Genomic DNA, 26,706 nt, shown 5'->3' on the forward strand with positions numbered 1-26,706 from the left:
GACTCAGAGAAGAAGAGGGAGAATGTGGGGCTCCTGGCTCGTTCCCCCCAACCCCCAGGAGCACAGCAACTGGAAGCACGTCGTTGGTCTTGTGTGTGCTGGGAAAGAGGGCATATTCAGACTCTGTTGTTTCAGGATTTATTTTTAGGTTTGGCTTTTAAGCCCATAACAACACCGACAGGTTAGATTTTATATATAACACCGGGTAAATATGAAATTGCAGCATTGACTCAGACACGGTCAATACACTCACACCAGACTATTCAAATAACTACCGTATTTCACTGATTTTATGATGCACTTTTATTTTTTAACATTTTACTGTCTCTAGAAGTCAGTATGCATCTTGCAATCGATACCATCATAGATTCAATGTAAGACAGTATTTATGGAGCATTTATTATTGAACAAGAAACTATATTAGATGTTGTTAAATTTACATGACCCTTGTCCTCCATTATTTTCCAGTGAAGTTGCCTGACAGACCCAAATGAAGTTTCAAATAGATGTTAGAGCCATGGTTCCCAAACTGTGCAGAAGCACTGCAGGAAGGTTTCAGCTTTCCCTTGAATACAGCCATAGTTGGCCTCTGTGGGACCCCACCACTACCAGCTCCCGACGGTTCAGTTTCAATAGTAGGGTGCACTATGTTCCTTTCGGTGATGCCCTTTTTTTTTCTTTCAAAGCTGGGTTTTTGGCTGTTGCTGTGATTAAAAGTAAGTTTTGGGTGAAAGTCAATACAGAACAGAAAATGAGGGTGGTAGTGTCCAATCTGACTCCAAGGTCTGGGTATCTGTGCAGTGCCCAACAGCTGTATGCATCGTATTTGTAATTCATTGTGGTTATTTAAGAACAGAATAAAAATACTTTTTCCTTTTAATTAATGTGTATTATTTTCCCAAATGGCTAGTATAATGTTAGAACATGAATACTTATTAAGTTGTCCGGGCCTAAACACTTCATAAATGGAACAGGCAGGCATTTCCTCTGCCCTAGTGGTATCAAGAACATGCTAGAGACACTAAGAACTCTGAGAAAGTGAGGGAATTTCTATGTGAGGGCCCACCACCAACAAGCTTAAACCTATACTTGTGACTTGCTCAAGGTTACCCTGAAGCAAGGAAAATAAGAAAGTTAAAGAAATTATTTAAATATTTTGAGTGTATCTTTAAACCCAAGGAATATTTGCAGAGTAAAAAAAAAAAAAAAAAAAAAAAAAAAAAAAAAAAAAAAAAAAGCAAAAGGAACCAAAATGTATAAAATGAAGAGCAACCGTTTCTCACTCATTGATCTCATTTAGAGAGACAAGTACAGGCGACAAGGGTTAATTTCAGTTCTGGTGGCTGCCTCCAAAACTCTCATGCTTATACCTCCACTTCTTGATCTATTTTCATTTTTAGACAGTCTCTATCTGTGCCGAAGAAGGATGAGACCTTAACCCACCTTCCTCCTCCCTTTTCAATTGTTGACAGTTATTTTTTCAGTTTTATTTCCTCCACTGATTGCCTTGGAAACTTGAAGTAATACTGTATACTCCAATCTCTGTTTCTGACTTCATCAACTTTGGGGATTATCTCTCATGTCATCATCACATGAGACGAGGATATGAGCACCCTAATCTTTCCCTGGTCCTCTCCTCTCTACATCACCTCCCTAAGCTCTACTTCTGTCTTCTATATTTGCTATCGTCCTAGTTCATAACATATATATTTTATTCTATAATCACAATAAAATCATTCACATTATGACTCTAGATTTATTTTGAAAGTTGAACTCCATTTACATGGTTAAGACTTTCTAAATATTGTTCCCCGCAGAACTGAGTATAGTGCTTATCACATTTGTAAATATTCTCTGCAGAATCAAGTGTGATGCTAGCATCACAGTTTCCTCTTTGTGGTCCAGCATTGGAATCCTTGAGTCCTCATGTCAAGATGATTTTTTTTTTTTCTGAAAACCTGATGTTCAAAAGCATTCCATGTTTTCTGGGGCTTCACATTTGGACCACGTCTTTCTTGTATAGCTTCCTCTCTAACCCTGAAGTTATTAACTATAGTTGATTCTCAATATGTGGGAGTAGTTATGTTCTATAGAGTAGTCAGAAACACAGAATTAGCAAAAACTGAAAAATTGCTCCTAGGGGAAATACAGGGTTAGGCTCCTACAAAACTCTGGTCACAACATTTCATCAGCTAACCGATACTTAACCTTGTTTTATGTGTATTTGTGTTCTAAGACACCTTGTTTAATAGATACTGTTGACTCATTAACATTGAGCTCCCGGCCAACAGCACTGTAACACGTGCCTGAAGGAAGCTTGCACATCATGGCCTTCTTGCACTTAGGAATGCTAGACATCATTTCAGCACCACAGCTGGGGGCCATTCTAAACAGCAAAATCACCAACAAAAAGCACAAACATGCGAAAAACATGGCACTAAATAGGGCATGGAAAGGGCACTTGGTTGCAGTGTGAGCTGAAACAAGAAGGCAGTCACGCGGTGCGACCTCAGCTGGGAAGGTATGCTCGTGGCGACTAAGATGTTTTGCTGCTCTGTGCACATGCATGTCCTAGAAGGACCATGAAAGTGCCGCAAGTATTGATTTGGGGGTTCCGAACACATTTTAGCATGTAGGCAAATTCACAAATACAGAATCCACTAATAGGAACGTGGACCATATTTTTCCGTGTTGACAAAAGATGTTCCTTTACCATGTCCTCAAAATCACTCAGCTTCTCAATCATATTGTTCTTTGTAGAGACCCTGTTCTTCCCAGAGAACCGTTTGCAGAGGGGTTATTCTCAAAGCCCTCTGACCTCCAGCTCTAGTTTGGAATGGGTGTTGTTTTAGCCAGCGGTCCTCCTGGGACTGGTCTTTCTGGGACCTATCTTCTCGGTTCATCCTTGGCCCTATGACTTCCTCTTTCTTGGTTTTCTCCCTTGTTTTGTTGGTATCCACCTGATATAACTCTTCAGAAACAGGACGGGAAGTAAACTTTGTTTTCTTTCTTTTTTTCTTTTTCTGAGACAGAGTCTTGCTCTGTCACCCAAGCTGGAGTACAGTGGTATAATCACGGCTCATGGCAGCTTTGACCTCCTGGGCTCAAGCAATCCTCTACCTCAGCCTCCTGAATAGCTAGGACTATAGGTGTGCACCACACCCAGCTAATTTTTCTGTAGAGATGGGGTCTCACTATGTTGCCCAGGCTGGTCTTGAACTCCTGGCCTCAAGTGATCCTCTCGCCTGTGAACTCTTGGCCTCAAGTGATCCTCCCACCTCAGCCTCCCAAAGTGCTGGCATTAAAGGCATAAGCCACCACATCTGGCCTAAACTTCTTTGGTTTTTTTTTTTTTTTTTTTTTGAGACGGAGTCTCACTCTGCCGCCCAGGCTGGAGTGCAGTGGCCGGATCTCAGCTCACTGCAAGCTCCGCCTCCTGGGTTCACGCCATTCTCCTGCCTCAGCCTCCCACGTAGCTGGGACTACAGGTGCCCGCCACATCGCCTGGCTAGTTTTTTGTATTTTTTAGTAGAGACGGCGTTAACTTTGCTTTCTTTCAGAAACAGAACTATCTTACTTGAACGATCTTTAGGTTATAATTTAGTAGAGTATTATAATTTTTAGTGTCAAAATCATTTTGCTTCAATATTTTGAAGTCATTGCCAAGTTGCCTTCATCCTGCTCAGCATTTGTCAATAACTTGGTTCAACCTGAAAACTTAGACTTTTATAACATGGAATTTTTTTTCCATTATGTCTCTGATTATCCCTCCCCACTCAACCCACTGCCAATTTCTTTATTTCTCTCTATACCCCCTTTCTTTGTCTCTTACTGAGATTCCTGTAAACCAGGTATTGGATCTCCTGGATTAATAGTCCAAGTCTCTTATCTTTTTTCTTCTATTTTTTCTTCAGTCATTATCTAATTTTGGTAATCATATTTTTAATTTCCAAGAGCTCTTTTTGTTCTCAGATTATTCCTTTTTTACAGCATCCTGTACTTTTATGCTTGTACCATGTCTTCAAATCTCTCTGAAACTAGTTAGAATGTGTTAAATTTATCTTCTGTCCTCTACATTATTTTATCAGGCAGTTGTTATATTGATTGATTGATTTTCATCCTTTACTTTCATGTAGGCTTTTCTTAAATGTCTGGTGATCTTTGGTTACGCGTTTGCATTTAAGAATGAAGGACAAGGCCGGGCGTGGTGGCTTATGCCTGTAATCCCAGCACTTTGGGAGGCCGAGGTGGGCAGATAACTTGAGGTCAGGAGTTCGAGACCAGCTGGCCAACATGGCAAAACCCTGCCTCTATTAAAAATACAAAAATTGGCTGGGCGTGGTGGCGCATCCCTGTAATCCCAGCTACTCGGGAGGCTGAGACAGGAGAATCACTTGAACCTGGGAGGTGGAGGCTGCAGTGAGCCAAGGTCCTGCCACTGCAACGATCCTTTTTCAAGTGCTCCAGCCTGGGCGAGAAAGTGAGACTCTGTCTCAAAAAAAAAAAAAAAAAAAAAAAAAGAATGAAGGACAAGGTTGATGATTACAGGCAGATAGAATAGCTTTCTTCAATTCTTCAACCATTGTTTGGTGAGCATGCTTCCTGTTTGGGACCTCTGGGTGTGTGTGCAGGGCATGCCAATTAGCAGGCATGGCTTTAGGGTGTCCAGTTAGGAACTAGTTAGTTGTATTAGTTCATTTTCACACTGCTGATGAATACACACACAAAACTGGGGACAAAAAGAGGTTTCATTAGACTCACAGTTCCACATGGCTGCAGAGGCCTCAGAATCATGGCGGGAGGCAAAAGACACTTCTTACATGGCAGCAGCAAGAGAAAAATGAGAAACCAAAAGCAGAAACCCCTGATAAACCCATCAGATCTCGTGAGACTTATTCACTATCAGGAGAATAGCATAGGAAAGTCCGGCCCCCATGATTCAATTACTTCCCCCTGGGTCCCTCCCACATGTGGGAATTCTGGGAGATACAATTCAAGTTGAGATGTGGATGAGGACACAGACAAACCATATCAGCAGGCATGGCTTTAGGGTGTCCAGTTAGGAACTGAGGACCCCCAAATGCCAGAATGAGTGGGGAGCTTTATTTTGTGGTGTGATATTTATCCTAGAAATTCTACGTGTGCCTTGTAGTTTTTTAATTTTTTTTTTTTTTTTTTTTGAGATGGAGTCTTGTTCTGTCACCCAGGTTGGGGTGCAGTGGCACAATCTTGGCTCATTGCAACCTCCGTCCCCCGGATTCAAGCAATTCTCCCTGCCTCAGCCTCCTGAATAGCTGGGATTACAGGAGCCTGCCACCATGCCTGGCTAATTTTTGTATTTTTAGAAGAGACAGGGTTTCACCATGTGGGACAGTCTGGTCTCGAACTCCTGACCTCAGGTGATCTGCCTGCCTCGGCCTCCCAAAATACTGGGATTACAGGCATGAGCCACCATGCCCAGCCTCTTGTAGTTGTTTGATTGCTTTAGAGAAGAACTCTCAGATTATTAGCTTAAGGGCTAAATACCAAACTGCTGGAAACTCTTCTAGTAGTAAAGGAGCGAGAAAGGACAATTCACGGAGCTGTCCCGGAAACAGACCTTCAATGAGTCCCCACTTCTCACCCTCCCCACCTTCGCTGCAGTTCCCTCTTGCTTTTACTCTCAGTTGTGGCTTCCCCTGTGATGTGCATATGTTCTTATGCACTTTCAGTCTTCTGGAAATTTCTTGAAATCTCCCACCTGCTGTTGACTAACAACACTAGCCCCTACCCCTTTGTTATTGTTTCTTTTATTTGTACTTCTTTACCATTATTTCTGTGGCCCTGGAGAGGAGGGGTTTGAAGGAAAGTATGTGTGCTCAGTCCATCATTTTGAACTGGAAACTGAGAATGTTATTTTACTTTAACGTTTTAACAAAACTCATTTGTGGATCAGCCCGAAATGAGTATGCTGCTGAGGAGAAGCAGCTCAACTGTTTTATAATTGAGTAATAATGTCATGTTAAAAAATTAAGATCACCTTCATCACCAGGTGAGTCACTGAAAACTAACTGGTCTTGAGATAATTGAAGAACATAAAATTTTGCATCAAGAGAGGATAAAGCCTCCTTAATAGAATAGAATCCAACTCAGTGTGTCTGTATTTGCACAACTGCAGCATATGAGGTTCCTATAAACAATATTTAAAATTATACTGTGATCCCAGACGGGAGGAGAGGAAAGAAAGGAAACCCCTCAGCACATGCCCTTATTGAATGAGTTGCTTTTGGTGAGAAACAGGGAACTTTATTTAACACCCTGATGGCCTTCATCAAAAGACAAAATAGTCTGGTTTGTTTAGACCAATATTTTCTTTTTATTCAAATACTTTCTTTTTCAAGTATAAGGAGCTGATAAACAGTGAGCCATATTTTACACCTCAACTTCTCCACATTTTTATTTTTATTTTGTAAACTGTGGAGGGCTGCAACAAACCCTCTACCAACCAGCAAGGTGGGCCATTAGACACCTCCAGAGTCCTGATTTATTTATTTATCTATTTGTTTGTTTATTTTGCTTTTGTTAATTTTTTTTATTGGTATTTGGTTACATGAGTAGGCTCTTCAGTGGTGATTTGTGAGATTTTGGTGCACTGAACTTAATTTGTAGTCTTTTATCCTTCACCTCCTTCCCACCTTTCCCCTGAGTCCCCAAAGTCTATTATGTCATTCTGATGCCTTTGTACCCTCATAGTTTAGCTCCCACTACGGGTGAGAACATACAACAGCATCCTGACTTAAATGACCATTTTTTTCTATAGTCAAGCTTCTGCAAGGAGGCTTTGAAAAAGAGAGAGCAGTCAAGTAATGTGAGGATTGGGAGCTATAATTACAGGCCAGGGTGTCAAAGGTAGGGTTCGGTCGCACCGATGAATCACCTCGACAAAGGATCTAAAATCACAAGTCAGCTTATTTTAAAGCACTCTTTCGAGATCATTCTCTTCAGAAGTATGCAAATCAAAATGCTTTCATCATACATTATTTTAAATCTAGAAATAAGAGATCTTAGAGCTTTTTAATGATGGAATTGAAATTTAAAAAAACCTTTAAACATTGTTTTCATGAACATGAAATTCACAATGTCATCCCTAATGGACTCGTGTACTGTTTTAAAATTGCTGAAATTTATTCAATTTATTCATTTTTATCCCCTATGATATTTCCCTAATCTGTGGTATTGTGCTTCAGAATATTTTATATTGTAAATATTTATGAAAAGTGATGGAGACACTGCAATGAAGCATCTTTGTCAGTTCAGAATAATCCTTTGGGAGAATAAATTGAGATGAAATAAAACAAAACTAGGTAGGAAAGGAGGGGATTCAATATAAATATATTAACTATACACTGAAATATATTTTAAAGGGTATGAAAAAAATCTAATATATTTTGACTGTAGTTTGGTATGTTACCCTACCCAGTATGGCAAGTGCTGTATTAAAATAATAATAGTTTGTTAGCATTATTTTGTAGCTGTAAAAACCATTTTCAGTAATACAAGCTAAATCACTGGCTCTATTACACTTCCATTTATGAACTCCAAGGGCAAATCATTATAGTATAATACTTTCCAAACCATTTTCTTTCAAGGCCATCTTTAAGTGAATGAGAATAGTCAATAATTTTATCGTCATATATGTTAAAGCACATTAACAATTTATAACGTAAAGGGCTATATCAAATGCAATTTCATCAAAATGACACGCAGATCAAATTAACCAAATTAACCAACCATGAATATTAGAACCAAGCATTAATCCAATTTATTTAAATTATACTATTGGATAACAAATCATTCTCTTTTCAAAAAGTATTTCAAATCACGTCATGGAGCGGGAAGTTCAACTGCCGGCACATTCTTTGTCATTCGGAGGCAGAACATGTGTGGTCACTCTAGAGGAGCTGGGGACAAGGGGTAGGAGGGTTTAAGGGGTTGATTTAGGATTTCTGTTGCTACTGCAGGCTACTAAGACATTTTAACATGTTTTGTTGTCTCTGTTGAACCTGAGTTATGGTTGTTTTAAAAAAAGAGAAAAGCAGCAGTTGTTGATCTATAACGTAGTTTGTTTCTTTATTATTAGCCTTATGCTATTTTCTAATAAAGATATGTTTGGCCACCTGTAGTACTTGGATGAGAAATGAATAAAAATAATTTTAGTTTTCTTTGAATCTGAGTTAGCAATGCATTCCTAAAGAAAGTCAACCAGAAAATGAACCAGTTTGCCTTCCTGAGTCTATTCATTCACAGAAAACAAAACAAAAACACCCTCACTGGGTCCAGCCTGGTCTCTTCTTGTCTTTTTGTTCTTTGAGGCTTGACAAATAGGAAGAGTGGGATTCCCATAAACAATATTTAAAATTATACTGGGATCTCGGAAGGTAGGAGGGGAAAGAAAGAAAAATCCTTAGCACGTGCTCTTATTGAATAAATTGCTTTTGGGGAGAAAGAATAAACTTTATTTAACATGCTGACAGCCTTCATAAAAGACAAAAGTAGTCTGGTTTCTTTAAACCAATATTTTCTTTTCCTTTCTTTCTTTTTTTTTTTTTTGACAGAGTCTCTATCATCCAGGCTGGAGTGCACTGGCCCAATCATAGCTCACTGCAGCCTTGACATCCTAAGTTCAAATAGTACTCCCACTTTAGTCTCCCAAAGTGCTGAGATTACAGGCATGAGCCACTGAGACCAGCTTGACCAATATTTTCTTATAATTTAAATAAGTTCTTTATCAAGTATAACAGTGGGCAAACTATCTTGTTTTCTGCAAATCTAACAGATCCAAATTAGCAATGCAGTTTATTGTTATAAGCAGCGCCTTCTTTACTTCTCTGAGCAGGGCACTGGCTTTGTCTGGGCCAAGATGAGCATCCCTGATGGGAGCGGGGGTATGCAGGAGTGCTCTTAGGGGCTAGGGTGAATGTTCCAGTAACAGACAGCAGGTGGGCTGTACGCCTTGGTGTGCCTAATCCACCAGGGCCTCCCAGAGACATCCATGTTTGCTGAGCAACTGAGTACATCAGTGGGGCCAGTTGTCTGCTCTCAAAACTAGAACAACAGACTGCTCTGGAACCCCTCTTCCTCCATCCCTTCCTTTGCCTGCACCTCCCTACCCAGTTTTGCTTGCTGTCTGTCCTTTTTTCTTTTTCTTTTCTTTTTTTTTTTTTTTTTTAAGAGAGTCTGGCTCTGTCACCCAGGCTGGAGTGCAGTGGTGCAGTCTCGGTTCACTGCAACCTCTGCCTCCCTGGTTCAAGCGATTCTCCTGCCTCAGCCTCCCAAGTAGCTGGGTTTACAGGCACCCACCACTGTGCCCCACTAATTTTTGTATTTTTAGTAGAGATGGGGTTTCACCAGGTTGGCCAGGCTGGTCTCCAACTCCTGAGCTCAAGTGATCTGCCTGCCTCAGCCTCCCAAACTGCTGGGATTACCGTCGTGAACCACCCCACCTGGTGTTGCTGTCAGTCCTCAGGCAGTGGCTGCACTGTGGGGAAAAGTGGCTTGGGTCTTTTGCTGCAGTTCTGTGTTCTGTGCTGTTGACAGGCAGTGTTGCTCCCTGGTTATGCATGTATGGGTACCCTGTAGCTCCTGGGCCCCAGCATGGTGTATTAGCTGCTTCAGCTAAGGGCTACCACTGGCCACACCACACCACACCATCCTCTCTGCGGGTGAAACCTGCCACTGGCCACACCACACCATCCTCTCTATGGGGGTAACCTGCCACTGGCCACACCACACCATCCTCTCTGTGGGGGTAACCTGCCACTGGCCACACCACACCATCCTCTCTGTGGGTGAAACCTGCCAAAGCTCAAGGGGGCATCAAGGTGGTAGAATGGAAGCTGCAGTGGACCACGGGGAGGGAGCCTCCAGTTCGGCTGTGACTAGCTGTGGCCTGTAGGCAAATCGGTAGGCCTTTCAGGGCTCCCCTTTTGCTTTAACAAAAATTTGTAGGAGGCCAGGCGCGGTGACTCACGCCTGTAATCCCAGCACTTTGGGAGGCTGAGGCAGGAGGATCACTTAAGGTCAGGAGTTCGAGACGAGCCTGGCCAACATGGTTAAACCCTGTCTCTACTAAATATACAAGTGTTAGCCAGGTGGTGTGGTGGCACACGTCTGTAATCCCAGCTACTTAGGAAGCTGAGGCAGGAAAACCATGAACCCAGGAGGCAGAGGTTGCAGTGAGCCAAGACTGCGCCACTGCGCTCCAGTCTGGGTGACAACAGTGAGACTCTGTCTCAAAAAAAAAAAAAAAAAAAAAAACTAGAAATTAGGCTCTACTATATAAAAAAGATGCAAGGGGAGCTGTCCTGGGTGGAGTGGGCAAGTGCCTGGGAACTTCAACGCTTGGTCCCCACCTTTCCTGCCTTGGGCATCCAAGGAGCATTGGGCTCTGTGGAGCCCCACCTGAGAGCCCTTGCACCAGCTCACCTCTGAGGTCCTCTCCAACCTGTAAGCTGCTCAAAATAGACTCGCTCTGAGCCGCACCTGTCACTTACATTCACAGCAATGGAGCAGCCAGGATAAGTAAGTCACATTCACTTTGAAGTCGCTATTTCTTCACCCAGGATAACCACAGAAAAGAAAAACTGGACCTGAAAAAATCTGCTTGATTTTATATCTAGGACTGCTTTTTCTTCACCCCAAAACAATAATCTACAGTGTTTACTATGGAACAGCTGAGGTGAAAATTCAGTTCAGTGGTGATAGGGTTGTTGGCGGGGGACTTAAGTCAATGATCACTTCATTGAAATTCTGCAAGAAAGCTCAGTTTGGAAGTTTACCACTCGGATGAGCAACCCAGTGAATTACCACCTGACCTAAACATTTATGTTGCATATTGTATAAGCTATTGGGGTTTGCCTCTTTGTGCTCCACCACCACTGTTTAATTTTAATGGTCTTATTGAGCAGCGAAGGCAGGAGCACAAAATACAAGTTACAAAATTCTGTGTGTATATATATATCATTGGCAGTGCCAGCCCAGACAGCACGGGGCCTGGGTTCCAGGGTAAGTTTGATTTTATCTTGTTCTGCTTTTATCCTGTTGTCATAGAAATATCCCAAATTTAGGCATCTAAACTCTTATCATCAGGACCGCCTTTCATATCCAGAAACAACCCCTAAATCTTTGGCCAGATCATGTGTTGTAACTTTGAGTGAAAAAATGTGGTCAGTGTATCTAACCCTTCTGACATCTCAGAGTCAGCTGGAGTAAATGTCTGTACACTGGTGGTCTATGCATACTACCACACACATTTCTATCAAAGCATAAGATTTTTGACTTGAATTACTTACTCCATTCCAAGTCCAAATTGGCAATGCCAGTCAAATAAATCGGGCAAAGTATGATGGATGGCGAGATGGATAAATGAACAGTAAGGGCTTCAGAGAAACCACCAAATTTATCTTATTTAATACTTTGTGACAAGACAGTTTAAAGTACAGAGTTCTGTGGCTCAGTCTCATATTCTTTCTTTCATTTGTCATAGTCGGATAAAGTAGCGAGACAAATAAGTTTTGAAAATAAAAATTTGCCTACACAAATGTTAAGCTGAGAATCATTGGAAAGCTAGCAGCTCCTTGCTCTTACCACGTGGGCATAAGGATATAGGGCTTTGGAGTCAGGCTGCCTGGCTTGGAGTCCCTTGTGTGGTGACTTTGGGCATGTTCTTCCTCACCACCCCCCCATTTCTTTTTCCTGAGATGGTTGTAGTAACAGTACCTACTTACAGGGCTGCTGTCAGGATTAAATGAGTTAATACATGTAAGGTGCTTGAAGAGTACCTGGCAGGTAGCAGACATTTAATAAACATTAACTACTGTGATTTATTTCCACAAAAGAAATCACTATAGAGAACTATTTTCATGAAATGCAGTCTGACATTTTCTTGGGCATATTTCTGCCTCTTTGTCCCTCTATTTCAAAACCAACTGCTACAATTATTACGGTGTTTGAGGTTGTGTGTGTGTAAAGGGGTAATAATGAAAGTTTAACTCTAGAAAAACCCTGAGAGCCACATCATCTGCTGAGAACCCTCATGACAGCAAATAGTTTTGCTTTTCCCAAGGCTGGGCACTGTCAGATCCCCTCGGTCTAATCCTGTAGTTTCCAAATTCCATCTGCCTGGTAATTCATAGTCATTGCAATGTTGGAAATCACAGGATTTCACAAAATCATAACCTAAGACTGAAAGGGACTTGAGTGATCAATCATTTAGCATTCTCCCACCCCACCCCACCCCCCAAATGTAGCTACAATGAAAGGAATGGCTTGGAAAGGAATGTGCTCATTGAATGACTTGTCCATGGCCTGTGAGACCAGACTAGAACCAGCTCCCTTACCCCAATTGCTGCAGCTGGGCTATTGTTCCGACACGCTGTTGCATGTTTTACCCCCAGATGCCACCTAGCATAGTGTTAGGTCACAGTTGATATTCAATAAATATTCCTTTAACCAGTATATGAATAAATGAAACCAGCCTTAAAAACTTTGTTTCAAAAGGTCTCTTTTGTGATTTTTTGGGGAAATGAATTATCCTCCCAAACACTTATCTTTCCCTCCAACCTAATTCCCAATATACATCCCAGTGTATATTGGGGAAAAAAATTCTCTCTTCAAGATTTCACTACATTCCTTTTAAAAACATGATCTTTCAATACCATATTGGAACTCATATACTTCTCTACTGGTTCGTTTTTCTCTTTCTTCTATATATAGAATTTAAGACAGTCACAGACTTAAATTGCAGTGAAAAAAATTGTGAGGGTTCTTTTAGTTCACCCTTCAACCTGAAACTTGGCAGGGTAGACCAGGCCAGGACTCTCAGCCTTGCAAGGGAATCTCATAATCATGTTGAAGAACGAGGACTAGCTGGAACACAGCATCTACATCCAGCTTCCTTCCACCTGTCTTGCTCCCTTACCCTTCTGCATCCAAATCCTGCCACGTTCTCTACAAAGCCTAGCCCAACACCCTCCCTTCAAGTCCAAAACCCTCTTTTCCCTTTACAAACTGTTGTTGTTTTTTTGTGTATATCGTTACGTATTATTAATTACGTATTATCATTACATATTATCAATCACTTTAAAATTATTACTTGTATTTAGTTATCCAAGCAAGGCATACATTAATTCAAATTACACAACTTGGCTGGGCACAGTGGCACACGCCTGTAATCCCAGCACTTTGGGAGGCTGAGGTGGGCGGATTGCCTGGGCTCAGCAGTTTGAGACCACCCTGGCAACATGGTGAAACTCCATCTCTACTAAAATACAAAAAATAAGCCAGACGTGGTGGCACAAGCTTGTAGTACCAGCTACTAGGGAGGCTGAAGCAGGAGGATTGCTTGAGCCTGGGAGACGGAGGTCGCAGTGAGCTGAGATTGTGCCAATGCACTCCAGCCTGGACAACAGAGCGAGACTTCATCTCAACAAAACAAAACAAAACAAACAAAAAAAACAAATTACAGAACTTCAAATATTATAACAAAGTTATGGATGGGTATTAATAATGATACGGCTAAAGCCCTTCTTGACAATTTCTCTAGTTCTTGTCTCTCTTCGTGGGCATCTTCTACACCTTTTCTGTCCATTTTGTATGCATTTTTACTTATAGAAATTTATAATTTTATTTTGTTTTTATATCAATAGTACCATGTAGTATGTACTGTTCTGCAATTTGCTTTTTTCATTAATAGTATATCTTGGTGATCTTTCCTGTCTCAGTATATATAGATCTGCTTCATTTTTTTGAACTGCTGCATAATATTCCAGAAGACAGATGCACCAGAGTTTATTTGACCATTCCCTGTTGATGGCTGTTAGGCTGTTTTCTACTTCAAAACGACCAGAATTGCAATGAACATCCTTATACATGCTGAGTTCGTGGCTGCCTGCTTCTTTGGGTGACATACTGAGAAATGGAATGGTGGGTCACAGAATGTGCACATTATTAATTTTATAGTGCCAAACTGCTCTCCCAATTGGTTATATCAATTTACACACGTCAGCAGTATATGAAAGTACCTGTTTTCCCATTAGCTTGCCAAAATCACTTTTTACCTCGTTTTACCTGCATGTATATTTTATCTCCTGGGCTGGGGGTTGTAAGCTTTATGAGAGAAGGGCCCAATGACTTCTTTATATTTTATTTCGTTTCTTTCCCTATCTAGAGGTGTTTAAGAATTGGTGTATACTCAGGAGGCTGAGACAGGAGGACCCCTTGAACCCAGGATTTCGAGACCAGTCCGAGCAATGCAGCGAGAACCCCTATCTCAAAACAACAAAACAAACAGCAAAAGAACTGGTGCTCAATAAGTGTTTGTTGAATGATCTCTAACCACAAGTTCTTTGTTAATCTCTGTGCAATATACTTTCCATTTACCAAGACGGCATCTAACTTGGAGGTTATTTCTTAAGGTTGAAAATTTCTTAGGGAAGTTGGCTGAATTTTTGCACATCCCTCCCTGGTAACAAGTTACAGATACCTTTCATTTAAAGTTGCCTAAGACGGGATTCACCTCCTGTTCTGCTGGCAGGAGGCAGTGAAAACAGATGTGGTTGTCTCAAACAATAGCTAGCAGGGTGTCCCACCCACTGAGAAACGGCAGACCAGAGGCGCCTTAAAAATCCTGGGAACCAGACAGAAGATGGAACGGTGAGGGAGTAGGGTCAGAATCCTCAGGACATTCTGGATTCAAGGAGGTAAATTCTTTTATGGAGTTTTGATATAGAGGAAACCACTAATAATGTGTAAAGTCTGACAATTAATGGATCCAGGTGAGGTGTAACTGTGGTAGGGTAGGAAAAATCAGAGAAGAGGAGAACTGGGCATGTTTTAAAAGGAAATTTGGCTACAGGAAAGAGGGGTTATGAAGATGTGAATTATGCGATGGGAGATAAACTTTTCCACCGGGCAGTGCCTTCGTTTATTTATATATAATTTTAGGCTAAAACAATTCTAAAAATCACCAGCATGCTTCCAAATCTTGGAGCTCTGAACATTTAGTCTGAAAATAAGAAGTGTTTTAAAACGGATTGAGAATTATGTGTAGCTTAGTTTGTGGTTCAAAACAACACACACGAAGACATGTTCTCCCTCTTAATGTTTTCTTTTTCTCTCACCTATTGAACCGTTTCAGTAGCAACTGTGCAGCCCAGTGAGGGGACAATTGGATTTCAAAACAAACACAAATGAGCAAAGTGAGGAAATCATTTGCCGTAGTGCATTGATCGTCCCTAGGGGATCCTGGGGTCTGTGGGGCTTAGAACTGGGCCCTTGTTTTGAATTCCTCTGAGGTGGACAGAGGCTGGACGGACACCTCAGTCCCAGCGCTGCTGTGATAGGGGAAATGCCCTTAAAATTAGGGCAACGGAGCCGCGGTTCCCATCGCATCCCCTCAAACACTCAGGGCCCCGCACTTTGGTTTCTCAGCCCATTTCTTCTCGCCCCTTTCATCCCTTCACTTATCCAGGGCCGTTGCCAAAAAACCCTGGCAAGGACCAGGCCTCAGTCAGGCCCACGGTGGTCCACTGCACGTGACGGTAAACTCCTGGAGGACGCTCGTTTGGCCCTTGGGGAACCAATGCCCCTTTGGCCATTGTTGTAAGGAACAAAGAGGGCAAGAACTGAGGGCGCCCCGCGAGGAAAGGCGGGGAGGACACCCACGGGCGATCCGGCTTGGGGCTGAGGTGCGCCGGGGCGGCAGGCTGGGAGCCGGGGGAGGCAGGGCTGGTCCCCAACCTCCGCGCCCCGCGAGTAATACGCACGGCGTCCGGCGCCCGGCAGAGCCCTTTCCTGCGCCGCAGCCAGTTTACTTTTATTCCCTTTTTCGTTATTTCTATTATTATTATTTTTTCCCGCGCAAAGCGGGAGCCAGACTGCCCAGGCGAGCCACGGCGGGGCCGCCATTTCCCGGTGAAAGCGCAGCGCGCGTAGGCACCGGGCGCCCCGGAAAGGGAACCGAAGGGGAGTGCCCGGCCCCGCGCCCTCTTCCGCACCGGCCCCGGGGCGCACGCCCGCCCGCGGCGCCCGGGTGTCCGCACAGCAACCCCCAGCCCTCGCCCCCGCCGCCCGGCGTCCCCGGCCTGACCTTCCCCGGCGCGGCCCGCCCCGGACTCGGGTCCCTTCCCTCCGCCCGGCTGCTCCGCGCCCCCTCCATTGTCAGCTTGGAGCCGCCGGCGCCCTGCCCGGGCACCCTCAGAGGACCTCCCCGGGCTCCCTCGGGCCCTGCGCAGTCCCCCACCCATCGCCCCGTGCCCCTCGGCGGCCAGGCGCCACCCTCCTCCCGCTTCTGCGCCTGAAACTCCGCATTCCCAGGAGCCCTCCGCTTCCTCCGGGTCCAGCCTCGCCTGGGGCCCGCTGCTGAACCCCGCATCCCTCCTCCTCCTCTCATTACCCTCGACGCCCCCGGCCCCTCGCTGGCCGCAGGAATTTGACCACTTCTTTAGTAGCCCCCTCTTTATCGCCCAAGGAAGCAAGTTAGGCGGCTGGATTTAAGAATTTGTTTTTGCAGGGGGTGGGTTGGCTATCAGGGGTGCGCCCGCAGGGGCTCGGGGGAGAGGCAGAGGTGGTTCTCTCCGGCCCCTGCACTGCCCCGGCGGCGCGTTTTGTTTCCAGACCCCGGAGCACCCTAAACAATAATGCCATCGCCATGGCGGGCTCACCTGGTGCTGCGCCGCCTGTTCAGGGCGCCCGGTGCCCTCTGCGCGCCCCTCCCCGGGCGCAGGTTCGGCCCGCGCGGCGCCGGTGCCGGGCAGGACTCTTTGCCTTTCTTTGGGTTCTATCTGTGCGTGTCAATGGCGGCAAGCGGCAGTTCTCTGGGCCGCGGATAGTAGCGGGGGGAGGAGGAGGAGGGAGAAGGGATTGCTCCTTCTCCACATAACCACCTCTAGGAGGAGTCGCTCAGCCTCATCCCCCGCCAGCCCAGGCTCCGCGACGGGTCCGGGGCTTTCGGTGGGGCTTGATGAGCTATTGTCCTTCAGGAACATTAATGGTGAAACGGCGCGGCCTCCGCGTACTGGGCCGATCTGCGGGACGAGCCGAGGGCCACTTGCTAAGATGAGGCTTTTCCCAGAGCTGGGCACAGACGCGCTGTGGTCACGATCCAGTCTCCTGTTAGCGGGATCCACCTTTGGTGGGAGAAGGTGGCGTGGGCGTTCATCTGGCAGCTCTGGGGAGAACCTTAGAAGGGGAAAGCGAAAAATTCTACCTTCTTTATTTTTGTGTCCTTAAGTAATAATAAGTACATTAACGTTTGTGTCCACTACTGGGAAGAGTGCATAGGGCGGCCACAGCCATAAGAACTGAGAATTTATATCCGTGCCTGTAGGCTTTTTAGAAATTAAGACCCATTTAGAATCCAGCGTTGCATAATATTTGGAAAGGCAGATGTATGTTTTGGTGGGTGAGACTGTGTGTATGGGCATACTTTTTAATTGGGTTGCTTTACAAGGTGTTAATTTGTAATATGCCAACGGGTATTTGGATGAGCGCGAGTCTATTGTCTTCAGGACCAGTTTTTATTAGTTACTAGAAAATGCATCTTTATGGGGGTGTGGTGGACACTGTCGGGTGTGCTAATGGGGATTAGCAGTTGCTGTGTTCCTACTGGAAGCCAGTCTCGACTTTGTATTGTGAGATGTTGGCCAGGGCTCCATGGCTGGAGGGGAGTCAAAGGAATGTGTTTATTTCAGTGGGAAACGGTAACTTGCTGTGGACCATCCAGGTTTCCTCTGATTTCTCCTTCAGTCAAAGGACTGTGAGAGGCAACATTTTGATCTCTTCCAAAAAGAGAAACCGGTGCAAACAGAATTCACCGGCCTTGGCCAAATGGATGATTTTTAAAGCTGTTACATTTGGTAATATTGTGTATATTTGCTGCTACAAACTTGTAACTATTTAGGCAGTGGGGACTTTGGAGTGACTGAAAGCCTCCCAGTGCCTGAGTGGGAAGAACCCATGCCTACCACCCTCTGCGTCTCTACTAGTTAATCATGGCTATGGCTGGCATTTATAGATAGCAAGTTAGGTTTAGAACATGTGCATTTTAAAATGTGTTTGCTGAGAAATCAGTCATCTTTCTCTCTGACTTCCTCCAAATCACGCATATATCATCAACATGTGAATAAATCTCTGTTTCAGTCTCCTATGGCTTCTCAAACTCCCCTGGACTCAACAGTTTCCATTTCTTGGGGCTTGCTTTACTCTTTTCCTAAGCCTTTCACGCCCTCTGTGTATGACCTCACTGTTCTCTGTCTTGGAAGTTATTTTCCAGGTTAGCTATCCAGTCAGGATAAAGTCTTCTTTCCCCAAGATGTATATTTAAAGGGTTTCAAATGAACCCCTGGGGCATCCCATAATGATGTCCTTTCCGATTCCTAGAGAAAGGGTGTCCCTTCTTATACATTCAGGTGTCCATTCTTCACCAGAAATAACCTTCAGGCCAACAGTCAAGAGAGTTCAGGAGTTTTCTATGAGTGCTTGAAAAATACTCATACTCTGTCATCCAGTCAGCCAGGCTGACTGAAATATAGTTGAATAATTCATCAGTAGATATTAGATTCACATTTGCCCTGTAATTTCCCAATAAAAGTGGCATATGTGGTCATTTTTATGTGAATTTTACATAATAGTTCATCCTAGCATTTTGTTATGTGCTATCCTGAGAGAGGCTGGATCTAGGAAATTTACTGGTTAGGATTCTTCAATTTCACACTGATTGGTTTCTTCAGACAGATGATGCTGTCACAACTCAGAAAATCAAGGAGGATGTCAGCTTCATAATACTCTGGTTCTTAGGATAAAAGGGTTCTTAGAGTTCACCTAGTCCAAACCTTTGTTATAGGAAGAAATCTGGTATTTGGATGGGTGAAATGACTCAGCCACGACCTCGCAGGACATTAGTGGGAGATCCTCCAGTGCATGTCCAGATACCCAGTCAATGCAATTTCCACCAATTCCAAACTTTTCAGGATGTATAGGGAACAAATATGCCACTTAATCTGCAGATCTAGTTGAATTATGTATGTTCAATACCGAACATTTAACGCATAAAAAGTTAACACTGAGATAGTATCATATAATATTATATAAAATTAAAATACATTTAAAAAAGTCAACATGATCATAAATTGATGAGTGATCTAGAGTTCTGCAGTGGCCTCTAGCTTGGGGAACCTCTGACAAGTTGAATAATAAAGAATGATAAGAGCTTATACTTATTGAATGTTTACTGTGTGCACCGTACTAAGCACTTTATCCTTACTAACTTATTTCATCCTTTCAACACTTGTGTGGGGCAAGTACTGTTTTCTCCTTTTTACAGACAAACTGAGGCAGGGAGTGGATGAGAAACTTTCCTACAGTTATAGAGTTAGGAAGTGGCAGATCCACGCTCTTAATCACCGCCTTAATCTGAAGGTGGAGAAGTGGCGTATTTTAAGCAAAGGAATTTTGCACTCGGTCACATGATTTGAGTCTAAGAGGGGTCCTTGGACCCCTCCCAATAAATGTCCCCAAGGAGTCAGCAAACAGCCTAATTACAGGAGGGTCGGTTGATTACAGTTGCACTGAAAACATTGTCTTAACCCTTGACCTGTATGTGTGTGTAATATTATGAATACAGGTATTGATTGTGAGTTGACTCCATTATAGCAAAGATGTCTTTAATACTTTTATTGAGATGCAGGATGAAGAGCTTCTCCATTTACAGACAGGCATGTAACATAATTTAGAGATAAAAAAGAGAATCAAATGAATCAGTCATCCAACGAGATTTGTGTCCTATTGGGTTGCTAGTAATTCATCCACAAAATCATCTACTTCAAAAATAACTTCGTTGACTTACCCCCCAAACCCTTTTTCTTTTTCATGATCCAAATTTGTGACTTTGTGTAAATCGAGTGGACTTTTATTTTCCATGATTAGTTCTAATCTAGTTTATGATACATATTATAATTTGTGATCATTTTACCCTTCTAGGATCTTAGTATGCAATTACCTTAGTAATTTCCTGACGTTGCCTCTTCCAGAAGTACTATGTGCATGTAGGTATATATTTATATCTGGCATATGTAACTATATATGTAAGATTTGTGGATCTAAATTAATTTTATTTGGGAATTTCTGATCTCCTTTGAAGTAACCTGAGATTCCCTGGTAGTGTCATAGAAACAGATGGAAATCACTGGTTTATGCACTTCTTTGGATGTAAGTTAGGAACTCTAGACACTGTATTAATTTTATCAAGGCACCAACTGGTATAACTCTAAATAGCAACGTGGGAGATTGAGGTTATGAATGCAGACAAAGCACCAGGCTAACAGTATCCCACCATGTGAAAGAATAAACACAGCTTCCAAAAGTACCTTATAGCTAGGAAAATACTAGGCAATTTGACACACAATTTTTTTTTAAGCTGGAAACTTACAAAGTCTTTCCTGTTGTTATATTTTGAATAGTGAACATGATTGATGTTAAACTTTTATTTCCTTTATCACGACTGATGACTTTAGGATCTTAATCATGGGTGGAGGGGGAATAATGTCCTTAAAAAAAGGACACACAGGCAATCATCAGGCCAACAAAGACTGTACTTAGAATTTCTGGCTAAAATCAATGTCTTGGTCTCCTAACAAAAGAAACATTTTACTAGTCCTGGTTCTTAAAAACAGTAACAAACTATGTCTTTTTTGATACTAAGTTCTGACCCTTTGGTTCTGGGAAAGGGGATTTGCATGAGTAGATATGTGTGTGTATAGATGCGTATTTAGATATATACATTTATATATGAATCAAGAAATATTTGATGCATATGTTACATGTGTATACCTTGTAAGATGAGTAATGACTGAGATTTCGGTGTGCTCAGAGTCAGGGCTGGTTTGGATTTTAAAGGAATCTACTGAATGTTTAGCATTTCACTGATGAACTGTATGATAAAAGAAAATGAAGTGTTTCAGGTTTTTAAAGACAAATACACTGTCAGCCCCAATTATGCAAAGTTGTGGTTAGGAAAATAAGGCACGTGGTGTCATTACATTTAATAGAAACAGAGCCCAGAGCTAAGGGGAGTGTGCCAGTTGGTAACTTGCTCTGATCCATTGTGGAGCTCTCTGGGAGATCATCCTGTTACCTCCAGGCAGGGTTCTTTGTGACAATTGTGATGAGAAGTGGCAGCAAGCATCCAGAGAGTTTGGACTTTAGCATCTGTGTTGGCAGATCTGTGCAATGTGACCTCACACCTAAACAAAATTGCTCTTTACAGTTTAGGCCCAGTCTGGAGAATGGGGGCATTGATTTTCCAAATCCACAAATGTAGAATACCATCGTGAAACTATAATTTATTTATACAAATGGTGTGTTTTTACAAAGGCCATCTGTCAGTTGACTCTCTGATCTAAAACAAATCTGTTTGTTCCCCCAGAAGAAATAACATGTCTGTTGAAAAAAGATTTATGGACGACAGGCTGCCCAATCCACCAGCCATTGGTATAATAGTAACTATTTATGATATATTTACTTCTAAAGGGGTGCTGTGAGTGGAAACTATTACTTGTAAGGTATGGTAATTAATTTTTCATTACCTCAAAGCCAAGAAATGGAGCCCACTTGCATTTGTTAAGATTGCTGCATGAGAAACATGTTCCTTCTGGAAAAAAAAAATCCAAGTAAAGCATTCACAGAGCTGTGGTTCTGTGATAACTCACTGTTCTGGTTGGTTAGATATAGGCCTATGGGGTTGAGCTCAAGCCTTTGATTGTTTTCTGGAGGACAAGGAGACAAATCACTCTTGAATGACCATGGCTACTTTATCTCTAGGCACCACGGATGGCCCTCATTAAAAATTAGAACTTTCTATTAATACTAAAAGAAAAGAAGATTCTAGGCTAGGAGAAATCGAAATGGAAAAGAAGAGAAGGCTCTCTGCCTTATCTCCACCTCTCCCCAGCCCCTGACCCCTGCCACAAAGAAGATACTCAAACTATTTATCTGTTTATCTATTTATTTCCTGGACTCCCACCCCCAGCTTTACTGAGGTATAATTGACAGATAAAATCGTACAGTTGACCCTCTATTTCTTTCTTTCTTTTTTTTTTATACTTTAAATTCTAGGGTACATGTACACAACGTGCAGGTTTGTTACATATGTATACATGTGCCATGTTGGTGTGCTGCATCTGTTAACTGGTCTTTTACATGAGGTATATCTCCTAATGCTATCCCTCCCCCAACCCCACGACAGGCCCCGGTGTGTGATGTTCCCCACCCTGTGTCCAAGTGTTCTCATCGTTCAATTCCCACCTATGAGTGAGAACATGCGGTGTTTGGTTTTCTGTCCTTGCAATAGTTTGCTCAGAATGATGGTTTCTAGCTTCATCCATGTCCCCACGAAAGATGTGAACTCATCCTTTTCATGGCTGCATAGTATTCCGTGGTGTACATGTGCCACAGTTTCTTAATCTAGTCTGTCATTGATGGATATTTGGGTTGGTTCCAAGTCTTTGCTATTGTGAATAGTGCCACAATAAACATACGTGTGCATGTGTCTTTATAGCAGCATGATTTATAATCCTTTGGGTATATGCCCAGTAATGGGATGGCTGCAGTTGAACCTCTATTTCTATGGGTTTTGCATCCATAGATTCAACCAACCACGGTTTGAAAATGCAGTTAGGCCTGTAATAGTTGCATCTGTGCTGAACTTGTAGGGACTTTTTTCCTTATCATTATTCCCTAAACAATACAGTATTACAACTATTTACAAAGGATTTGCATTGTATTAGGTATTGTAAGTAATCTAGAGATAATGGGCATAGGTTACATGCAAATACGAACCATTTTATATAAGGGACTTGAGCATCCTCAGATTTGGTATCTGCAGGAGTTTCTAGAACCAATCCCCTGTGGTTACTGAGGGACAACTGTATGTATTTAAGGGATACAATGTGATGCTTTCATATACATATATATTATGAAATTATTGTCACAATCATTAACACATCAATCACCTTACATAGTTAGCTTTGCGTGTGTGCATTGAGGACATTTAAGACCTACTCTCTTAGCAAACTTCAGGTATACAATACAGTATTATTAACTCTAGTCACCATGTTGTACATTAGATCCCCAGAATGTGTTCCTTATAACTGAAGGTTTGCACTCTTTGGCCAGCATCTTTTCATTTCCCTCAATTCCCAGCCCCTGGCAACCACCATTCAACTCTGTTTCTTTGAGTTTGACTTTTTTTTTTTTTTTTTTTTTTGAGACGGAGCCTGGCTCTGTCGCCCAGGCTGGAGTGCAGTGGCCGGATCTCAGCTCACTGCAAGCTCCGCCTCCCAGGTTCACGCCATTCTCCTGCCTCAGCCTCCCGAGTAGCTGGGACTACAGGCACCTGCCACCTCGCCTGGCTAATTTTTTTGTATTTTTTAGTAGAGACGGGGTTTCACCATGTTAGCCAGGACGGTCTCGATCTCCTGACCTCGTGATCCGCCCGTCTCGGCCTCCCAAAGTGCTGGGATTACAGGCTTGAGCCACCGCGCCCGGCCTTTTTTTTTTTTTTTTTTTTGAAACAGAGTCTTGCTGTTGCCCAGGCTGGAGTGCAGTGGTGCGATCTTGGCTCACTTCAACCTCTGCCTCCCAGGTTCAAACCATTCTCCTGCCTCAGCCTCCCAGGTAGCTGTAGACTACAGGCATGCACCAACCACGCCAACTAATTTTCTTTTTGTTTTTTTGGTAGAGATGGGGTTTCATCATGCTGGGCCAGGCGCTAGTTTTGAACTCCTGAGGCCTCAAGTGATTCCTCACCGCCTCAGCTCCAAGAAGTGGCTGGGATTACAGATGTTAGTCACCCCACCCGGCCGATTTGGACTATTTTAGGATTCCACGTAAGTTTTGAGCTTGATCATTTTTCTTCTTCCTTGGTGTGGCTGACTTGTTTCACTTATTAGCTATAATGCTCTTCAAGGTCCATCCGTGTTGTCACCACATGGCGGATTTCCTTTCTTCTTTTTAAATGAGATGTACATTATAATGGCCAAAAAATGCAATTACTTTTTTGCACCACTAATATTTACATTTACACATTGCACAGTAAACACAACCACAACAACACACACACACACACACACACAATTTATCATTAATTTCATTTCATGGACATTTACGTTGTTTCCATTGTTCCGTGGCTATAGTGAGGAAATGGTTGCAATGACCGTAGGAGTTGCAGATATATCTGAGCTATATTTTCATTTTTCCTTAGGATATACACCCAAAAGATGGGCTTGGCTGGATCTAAGATGGTTCTATTTTCAATATTTTGAGGAAGACCTCGCATACTGTGTTTTCTATACTGGCCCTTATCAAAATTCATTTTCACCAGTAAGGTTAACAATGGGCCGGTTTTCTCCACATCCTTGGTGAACGCTGTTTGAATCTTGTCTTTGTTTGAGTAACAGCTAACTAACAGATGTGAGTTAATATCCTTTTATGGCTGTTTTTGATCTGATTTCCCTGAGACTAGTGATGCTAAGCACTTTCTCATGTGCCTATGTACCTGTTGGTCATTTATCTTTCTTTGAAACAATGTCTATTCAGGTCATTTGCCCATTTTTAAATGAGTTTTTTTTTTTTTTTTTTTTTTTGCTATTGAGTTGTATGAGGAGTTCCTGATATATTTTGGATATTAAATCCTAATGGGACATATGGTTTGCAAATATTATCACCACTTCATAAGTTACCTTTTCATTTGTTGATTGTTCTTTTGCTGTGAAGAAGATTTTTAGTTTGATGCCTTCCCATTTGCTGATTTATTTATTTATTTTGTTGCCTCTGCTTTTGAGGTCATATCCAAAAAAATCATTTCCTAGACCAATGTCAAGGAGCTTTCTCCTAGGTTTTATTCTACATATTTACAGTTTCAGGTCTTACATAGAAGTCTTTAATCTATTTCAAGTTATTTTTTGTGAGTAGTATGAGACAGAAACTCAATTTCATTCTTTTGCATGTGGATATCCAGTTTTTCCTTCGCCATTTATTGAAGAGGCTGTCCTTTCCCCATTGTGTATTCTTGGCACCTTTGTCAAAGATCAGTTTACTGTATTAAATATTTACTTATTTTCGAATATTTATTTTTGAATGGGACCTAATATTTCTCAAGTACATATTCTCTTCCAGAGGCTTGGCTAGGTCACAGGAGAGGTACAAAAACCCATGCCTTCTTTTCTCTGGAAGCTTGCAGTCTACCTGATAACTCAGGGCTTGGTGATAGGTAGATAAATCCCCTTGAAATTGTCCATGAAAAGTGGTTAACAAGAGTCAGTAGTTATCTCCAAGCATCTTTCTTAACATCTTTCTTAAATGAATTTATCTCCAAACATCTTTCTTAAGTTAACATCTTTCTTAAGTTTTCTGAAGCATTCTTAAGATCAGCTAAACCAGGTTTCTTCCTCAGATGTTTTACTTTATTGCTTTTATTTATTTTGCTTTTCAAATATTTAAAACATAAGTAATATTTGAACATGGCACAAAGGTGGACAGTGCCAGGGGCCCTTTCTCTTATGTCTCTGTATTAGGTCATTCTTGCATTGCTATTAAGAAATACCTGAGGCTGGGTGATTTATAAAGAAAAGAGCTTGCACTATTTACAATAGCAAAGACTTGGAACCAACCCAAATACCCATCAATGATAGACTGGATAGAGAAAATGTGGCACATATATACCATGGAATACTATGCAGTCATCAAAAAGAATGAGTTCATGTCCTTTGCAGTGACATGGATGAAGCTGGAAGCCATCATTCTCGGCAAACTAAAACAGGAACAGAAAACCAAACACCACATGTTCTCACTCATAAGTGGGAATTGAACAATGATAACACAGGGAGGGGAACATCCCACACCAGGGCCCGTTTGGGGATGGGGGGCGAGGGGAGGGAGAGCATTAGGACAAATACCTAATGCATGTGGAGCTTAAAACCTAGATGATGGGTTGGTAGGTGCAGCAAACTGCCATGGCACATGTATACCTATGTAACAAACCTGCACGTTCTGCACATGTATCCCAGAACTTAAAGTAAAATTTAAAAACTAAAAAAAAAAAAGAAAGATTTAACTGGCTCATGGTTCTGCAGGATGTGCAAGCATGGAGCCCACATCGCTTTGCTTCTGGGGAGGCCTCAGGGAACTTTCACTCCTGGCAGAAGGTGAAGCCGGAGCTTCAAAAGCAGGAACAAGAGAGGGTGGGGAGGTGCCACACACTTGTAAACGACCTGATCTCGTGAGAACTCACTCACTATCTTGAAGACAGCACCGGGCCATGAAAGACCTGCCCCACCGCGCCCGGCCAAGCACTTTGGGAGGCCGAGACGGGCGGATCACGAGGTCAGGAGATCGAGACCATCCTGGCTAACACGGTGAAACCCCGTCTCTACTAAAAAATACAAAAAACTAGCCGGGCGAGGTGGCGGGTGCCTGTAGTCCCAGCTACTTGGGAGGCTGAGGCAGGAGAATGGCGTAAACCCGGGAGGCGGAGTTTGCAGTGAGCTGAGATCTGGCCACTGCACTCCAGCCTGGGTGACAGAGCAAGACTCCTTCTCAAAAAAAAAATAATAATAATAATAGTAGACTGAACATGGTGGCTCACACCTGTAATCCCAGCACTTTGGGAGGCCG

General features: G+C 42.6%; 1 protein-coding gene across 1 annotated transcript in view; it reads right to left on the minus strand.

The window, feature by feature from the left end:
• Positions 1-17,114, minus strand: part of MACROH2A2 (macroH2A.2 histone) — a 64,525-nt gene extending 47,411 nt beyond the window's left edge. The window contains exon 1 of the mRNA XM_017873164.1: positions 16,701-17,114. The gene's annotated coding sequence lies outside the window, so the exon portion shown is untranslated. The remainder of the gene's footprint in view (positions 1-16,700) is intronic.
• Between the last annotated feature and the right edge of the window lie 9,592 nt (positions 17,115-26,706).

This window comes from Rhinopithecus bieti, unplaced genomic scaffold, assembly GCF_001698545.2.
Source record: "Rhinopithecus bieti isolate Rb0 unplaced genomic scaffold, ASM169854v2 scaffold_6907, whole genome shotgun sequence".
NCBI lineage: Eukaryota > Metazoa > Chordata > Mammalia > Primates > Cercopithecidae > Rhinopithecus > Rhinopithecus bieti.